Source organism: Sciurus vulgaris (assembly GCF_902686455.1).
Source record: "Sciurus vulgaris genome assembly, chromosome: 2".
In the NCBI taxonomy this organism is placed as follows: domain Eukaryota; kingdom Metazoa; phylum Chordata; class Mammalia; order Rodentia; family Sciuridae; genus Sciurus; species Sciurus vulgaris.
Window position 1 is genome coordinate 37,259,811 of NC_136462.1, and position 7,113 is coordinate 37,266,923.

General features: G+C 44.5%; 1 pseudogene across 1 annotated transcript; it reads left to right on the top strand.

Moving 5' to 3' along the window:
• The first annotated feature begins 4,764 nt into the window (after positions 1-4,764).
• Positions 4,765-6,696, top strand: LOC306653144 (protein O-linked-mannose beta-1,2-N-acetylglucosaminyltransferase 1-like; annotated as a pseudogene). The gene has a single exon. The product of its transcript is annotated as a protein O-linked-mannose beta-1,2-N-acetylglucosaminyltransferase 1-like (transcript).
• Positions 6,697-7,113: the final 417 nt, after the last annotated feature.

The following is a 7,113-nucleotide window of genomic DNA, read 5'->3' on the forward strand; positions in this document are numbered from 1 at the left end:
TGCCTGACTGCTTGGACTGGATTCAGTAGTAGGGGATGATGAGACAATTAAGGACATGCCAGGGGAAGGGATTAAATTGGCAAAGTTGGTCTGAAGAGAAGGTATCAGGAGAAACTCTCGAGTATGGTTTTTAATCTCTGTGGCACATTGGAGTTACCTAGGGAAGTCATAAAAGAAAAAGAAAGAAAAAAGCCACCTGGGCTCCAAACCAGCCAGCCTCCAATATAATCCCCAAACTCCTTCCCTTGGTATTCACCTGTGTTTATATTTTCCCCCCATTGAGTGTGGGTGGAACTTAGTAACTTGCTTCTAATGAATAGAAAAGGTAGAAGTGAGAACATCTGACTTGGAGGCCAGGTTGTAAGAGGCAGATTGGCATTGCTTTGGGGAAAACCGAATGTCCACGTCATGAGCAGCCTGGCAGAGAGACTCACATGTCAAGGAATTCTGGCCATCAACCATGTGAGTGAGTTTGGCAGTTGTCCTCCCAGCCCAGGTAAGTCTCTGGTGCCTGCAGCCCCAGCGGACATTGGTTGCAGCATCGTGAGAATCTCTGAGTCAGAACTACATGGTTAGACCACTATCACGTTCCCAGTCCACAGAAGCCGTGAAACAATAAATGTAGTTTCTAAAGCCACTAAGCTTTGGGTGATTTGTTACACAGCAATCAATAACTAATACGGGACTTAAGAATCTACATTTTCCCTAGGTGATTCTAAAGTACAGCCAGAGAATCACGGCTCTTAAGGGTGGAATGAGAGGAGAAGTCAGAGCTATGGAAGGAGCAAATCCCACATGTCTGTAACTCTGCTAGGCATTTCTTATATGGTACCTCTTGCTGACATCACAGTATCCTCCAAGAGGTAGGTGATACATTTTGATTTTACTGATAAAGAAACCGAGGCTCAGCAAAGTTGCCCAAGTTAGGAAGACTTACAACCCAAGTGGGCCTTATTTTCTCTGCTATTTCAAATGCAGCATTCCTGATCCCTTGAGACAGCTTGGACCATGGAGAGAGCAAGGCCCCCGCAAAGCCAGGAGCTGTAATTTGCCTGTGTCAGTTTGTATCTGGATTTGCCTTCTGCTCCAGTGGCTGCTAAGTACTTGCCAGAAGGAGTGCTGATTATATGCTCACCAGGGATGTTATGTGCATCAGCATCTAGCACTCAATAAACTTTGTGGGGAAAGCCTGAGGCTAGAGTGGTTTTAGAGAGAAGAGGCCAGGCCAGGTTGTGCAGTCCTACCACTTTGACTCAGTGGGGTCCCTCCCTTCATCCCCTGAAAATTTGGGGCCTTGCATCCTGAGTCTCTCTCTCCAATCATTTTATGCTACCATTTAACTACAAGCTAAAACTTGAAGCCTTTTCTGATTCTCCCCGTAAAGTACTAAAGCAGTCCAGGGTGCTTGTTGTACCTAGGCTCCAAGTCACTAAACACATAATGCCTGAATCTGTAACCCATCTCTAACCCAGGGAGGAAATCTGCCTTGGATTAAAGATGGTTCTGGAATGAAGTTTGAAGAACAACTAGCCATAGAAAAAATGAGAAAGCACAAAAGCACACCTCCTTCAGTTGAAACTTCACAGGAGATTTTTTTTTTTTTTCCAAATTTTTATTATCATCCAGGCTGCATAGTGTTCATCAGGCTTCAGCTACAAAAACCATTCCTAAAAGAAACACATTATCATAATTGAATAATCTTTAATTACTGATTCCAAAATGAAAAACAGCAAAACAAAACCCAAACTCGACTCTTAATTTATGTTCAGTGAGGATTACTTAAAGTTAATATCTTGTGGAAATAGCTCAGTAAATTTAATTACTCAGCAGTGTTGTCCCGTAAATCTGGAAGTAAGTAGTGAAGTCAATTAGCTCCTCCAGCCTGGCTCACATTATCTTCACCTTTGATGGCAATTTCTGGGTAAGTGTCTTTAGTGACCCAAAGCTGTTTTGCCTTGGTGCAAGTACATGAAGATACTTTGAAAGGTAGTGACAGAGGCAAACATCACATTCCTGCAATGACCATCCATCACTGTAGGATGGAGAGCAATGAAGCACAGCAACCCAAGCAACTGGGGACGTGGGAACCGTGAGAAGTGGAAATCAATGAGGTGAGAATAGTACACCCCAGAGGTCAAGGCTATGTTCACTCCCTGATCCCACTTTGTCTCTGCCCTTCAAGACTGGATGCCATTTTAAAATGTGTGTCTATAATAATAGGAACACGATGACATTTACAAAGAAAAATGTTTTTTTGAAATACGGAAAAGTATAAAGAATTAAAATTGCCTATAATTCCACTACTTGTAGATCGCTGCTTTCAATATGTTGGTGTTTTTCTTTCTGATTTTTTTCAACAATCTGCATAATATCCTTTCTTGCTTTTTAATTTATAGTCATATCATAAACATTTCCTCATGCCATTTAAAATTCATCTAATGGATGGTCGATAAATTTATTATAAGACTGAGTTACAAGTTAATCCATTTTCTAGTATTGAATGCACAGGTTGTTTTCAGTTTTTCATTATATATTCACTATTCTACAAGTTTGTTCTACATAACTCTTTGTCCTTTTCACTGATAATTTTCTTAGGGTAGAGTCCAAGAAGTGGACTTTCTGGGTCATAAAACTGCAAATTTTAAGTCCCTTTAGGCATATAGTTAAAATAACTCCACCTCTAGATACAGGACTACCTTGTTCAGTTGAGCAGATTAAACACCGCACAAAGGTTCTACCTGAGAGGGTGAATTGGGGCTGAAATCCACCCTGCATTTCTCCCACTCAGCCTTGCTCCCTGCAAGTGCCACATAACAGGGAGAAAAGGATGCTTTCTGCTTTCCTGCAAAGTTCCATCAGATTTCTATGTCATACCACTCGCCTGCAGGGGAGTAAGATCAGGGGCTCCAAATGCCAACTGGGGACTTGTCTTTCCACCCGGTCTTCCCACATAGGTGTCTTTTTTGGAAATTGGACACAGATACTGTACATGCTAACTGGAAGCTGGCTTACCTTATATTAGAACTTTCAAAATTTGACAAATTGATAAACAAAAATTGGTATCTCATTCAAATTTACATTGAATGTCTCTTTCAGTGGTGTGGGTCACCAAAAGTCTCATACATCTTCTTATTAAAGTGCCCTCAAATAATCGCTCTCTGGATCACAAAGATCTCCAAATTAGACTTTTGGTCTTATCACTGTCACTGCAGCCATGGTGCTAGCAAAGTATGTGTTTCTTAGCAAACTTCCTCTCTGAGGCTGATAGTCACTTGGCAAAGGCAGTTCTGCAGTAAAGCTAATGTAGCTTGTGCTTCAGGGCCTCGTCTACCACCTTGATCTAATGTAGTATTAGTCCTTTTTTAAAGGAGGGTCACCCAAATTGTATGACCTCAAACCATGTAATACATGGAATTGCCTTTGCCTAGGGCAATTCCATGTATTACCCATCTCAATTATTCCCAGTCCTAAATTTAATTTGAATTTTAATACCATGAATTGAGGTCTTTGGAAGTCAAAACTGCTATTTTGAATATTTTCTTTAGACTAGTCTGCTCTTTTAGTACCTACTTTATGCTTTCTTCAGTTATTGCCTCAAGAGTACAATCATCTCTTCTGTCCACCACAGTCCACATCCAGTAACCCCTCAGCTTCCCATTCTCATTCATGCTCATTATACACTTTTGCCAGGAGCCTTAATTCAGAACCTGGTTAACAAAATTATCAGTGCCTCCTGATTATAGCCATGCTGACTTTGAACCTCTTGGCAACCACAGATAACCCTTCAGGCTACTTAAATATATGCACATTACTAGACCAATTTTTTTTGTGTGTATGAGACATCTGCTTACATTTCAGTGATGCTAAAGGGTCTGATGTAATCATAACCAGGGATGTTGAATCTAAAGGTGTTTTAGTCAAACTGCCTGGTGTTACATCTGTCTTTCCCCTTCTCTAACTTGGACACATTAGTTGAACTTGTTGATAATCTCATTTGTAAAATGAGGATAATATTGATCCTCATCTCACTGAGTTTTCTGAAAAATAACGACATGATGTATATTAAATATTTAGAAAAGTCTAAAACTTGTTATTACAATGATAGTTATCATTGCTTTAAAAGCAGCAATACTTAGAATTATGGTTTGGGAAGAGAACAAAGATGAGGTCTGTTCTGTTCATTGCTATATCCTTGATCCCTAAACAGTGGCTGGCACTCACTAGAGGCTTAATAGATCCTAGTGCTTAAATGAGTGAAAGAATGAAGCCTATAGTTCTGGAACTTGCTTCATTTGAGTTGAAGAGCACCAAAGAAATTGAGGTTTGGTTCAAGAGATTAAAGAATCAGATGGTGGATGCAATTGTTTATGATTTAATCAGGGATTATGAAAACCCTGGAGTGGGGAAAAATCAATAACTAAGACAGGATTTGCTTAAGGGAATTGGGCTGTTTCCTCTAGACCCAGGAAACAACTTCTGAGAGTCTATCGTGCCAGTTTAAATGGCAAGCAATCCTGTGCTGAAACCTGGCCAGTTGGAGAAGGTGGAAATGAATGTGGGGAAGGGGTTTTAGAAACAGAAGACCTGCCTGGAAACAGGGGTGTTATGAACCTTAAACCCACAGAATCTTGGTCCACAGACTCTGAGATTGGGATAGGGTATTCTGTGAGCCCTCTTAATATTATATGCAGGAGAGGTGGGGGTGGGGGTCTGAGAGATTCCTGAAGTCATGGACTGTCCAGAACAGTGACTCCCTAATCTAATATGGATGACCGGAAGCCCAGCCCCATCTTCAAGCTCTTTGGGGCTAGGAAGAAGAGACCTGGATCTTACCTGGAAGTATAAACTGACAAACCAGTGGGCCCTGCAGAGATTCTGCCAGACAGGGGCCCAGATTTTCTGCTGGTCACTGTCATTGACAACATCAAGTTGATCCTGGACACTTGGCAAGCAATCAATGAAGCTAGTGAAAACCTGGAGCCAGAGCAAGACTATGATGAGGCCCCGGCCACCTGGGGCCCCAGGGCACAGAAGTAGTGGTCCTCAGCAGTCCTGGATGTGGAGGTGTGCTCAAGCTGCAGCAAAGCACATGCAGCAGTGATGGCACCACAGCACTGCAGGATGAGGCCCAGGAGCACAGCTGGGCATCCATGTCATCGTCCTCAACCAGGTCAGGGGTCATGTGATGGCAAAATGTGTGTTTGATGTGTACTCACCTCATGAGGATCAGGCCGTGGTGCTGTTCTTCAACATGGTGGGGCCCAGCTGAGCGCTCATCTGCACTGTCAAGGATGAGGGCTCCTTCCACCTTAAAGACACAGACAAGGCTCTACTGAGGAGCCTGGGCAGCCAGGCTAGCCCTGCTCTGGGATGGAGGGATACCTTGGCCTTTGTGGGACCAAAAGGAAGTCTTGTCCTTGGGGAGAAACATTCTAAGTTGCCTGCCCTCTCCTTCTGGGGAGAACCAGTCCTGCCAAAGACAGTTTTACCTCTGAGCTCTGCTGAAGAGACAGTGACACTGAGCAGACAGAGCTGAACTGCTCTGCAGCAAGGTTGAGGGATATGGGAGTATGTACAGCCGCAAGGACCTCACACCCACTGAGTCCAGCCCTGATCCACTCCCTGACAATAAGGCCCTCAACATACCTGGTTGAGGATCAGGTATGGTTGCCATTGCAGGAAACGAGCCCAATTACCTGCACAGGGTGCTGCACTCTCTGCTGTCAGCCCAGGGGTGTCTCCACAAATAGAAACAGTTGTCATCAACTGCTACAAGGAACCGATGGATGTGGTGGAGCTATTTGGCTTGAGGGACACCCCCATCATCATTGGGCATGACTTGTGTCTCAGCATTGCAAGGTCAGTCTGCTGCCACTTTCAACCTATTTTCACAGGCCAAGTTTGCTGTGGTTCTGGAATAGGACCTGGACATTACTGTGGAGATTTTTCCAATTTCCTGAGCCAGACCATCCTCCTCCTGGAGTAAGATGACAGGCTGGCCTAGAATGACCAGGAGTATGAACATACAGCTGAGGACCCAACACTATTGTACCATGTGGAAGTCAGGCCTGGGCTGGGCTGGGTGCTCTGGAAATCCTTGTATAAGGAGGAACTCGAGCCCAAGGGGCCAACTCCGGAAAAGCTCTGGGACTGGGACATGTGGATGCAGATGCCAAAATAGCACTGGGGCCAGAGTGCATCATCTCCAGTGTTTTCTGATCCTTCTACTTTGGCATCATAGGCCTCAACATGAATGGCTACTTCCATGAGGCCTGCTTCAAGAAGCACAAGTTCAACACAGTTCCAGATGTCCAGCTCCAGAATGTAAATAAGTCTGAAGAAAGAAGTAGGAAATTTATAGGCTATTCAAAGAGGCTGAAGTTCTGGACCACAGCAAGAACACTTGTGGAGACTCTCTCCTGCTGGACAGAGGACCACACCTCCAGGGCTATGGAGATGATTCCAGAAGAAGAACCACTTCCTGGTTGTGGGGGCCCCAGCCTCCCCTTACTGAAGAAACCACCATCAATTACCCCAATTTTCCTGGATCCACCCTCAAAGGAGTAGGAAGCCCTGGGAGCCACTGAAGAGACATGAGACTCCTCCAGGACTCTTTAGGGCTGGGCACTCTGTACCCCCAGGCAGCCTGGCCCTTCGCCCCATCCTGTAGGACTTTGTAGGTGCTGGTAGGGCCTGGAGCTGATTTGTTTTTAACTTGAGACTTAATTACTAGCTCCAAGGGGGAGCGGTCCTTACACCCCTTTTCCTGAGTTTAAGGTTTATTACTTCCTTATCCGAGAAGAGCAGGAGATTACCTGGGAATCTTTGGGATCCCTGGGAAACTGATCTTGCCTTTTGCACATCCCCTCCTCCCAGGCCTGGCTCAGAATCTAACCTATTTACTGACTGCCCTGAGGGCCTTGGGAGTAGGCCAGACCTGTGGGCTTGATTCCTTTTTGGGCAGGGATACTTCCCCAAGGGTGGGACTGACTCTTACTCAGTAAAATGCCGTGACCAACCATGAACAGGCTCACCTGGGGCCCAAATTCTGAAACAAATTCACCCAGAAACCCTTTGGCACTTTACCAGGCCTCTCTCAACCTCCTCTTTGTC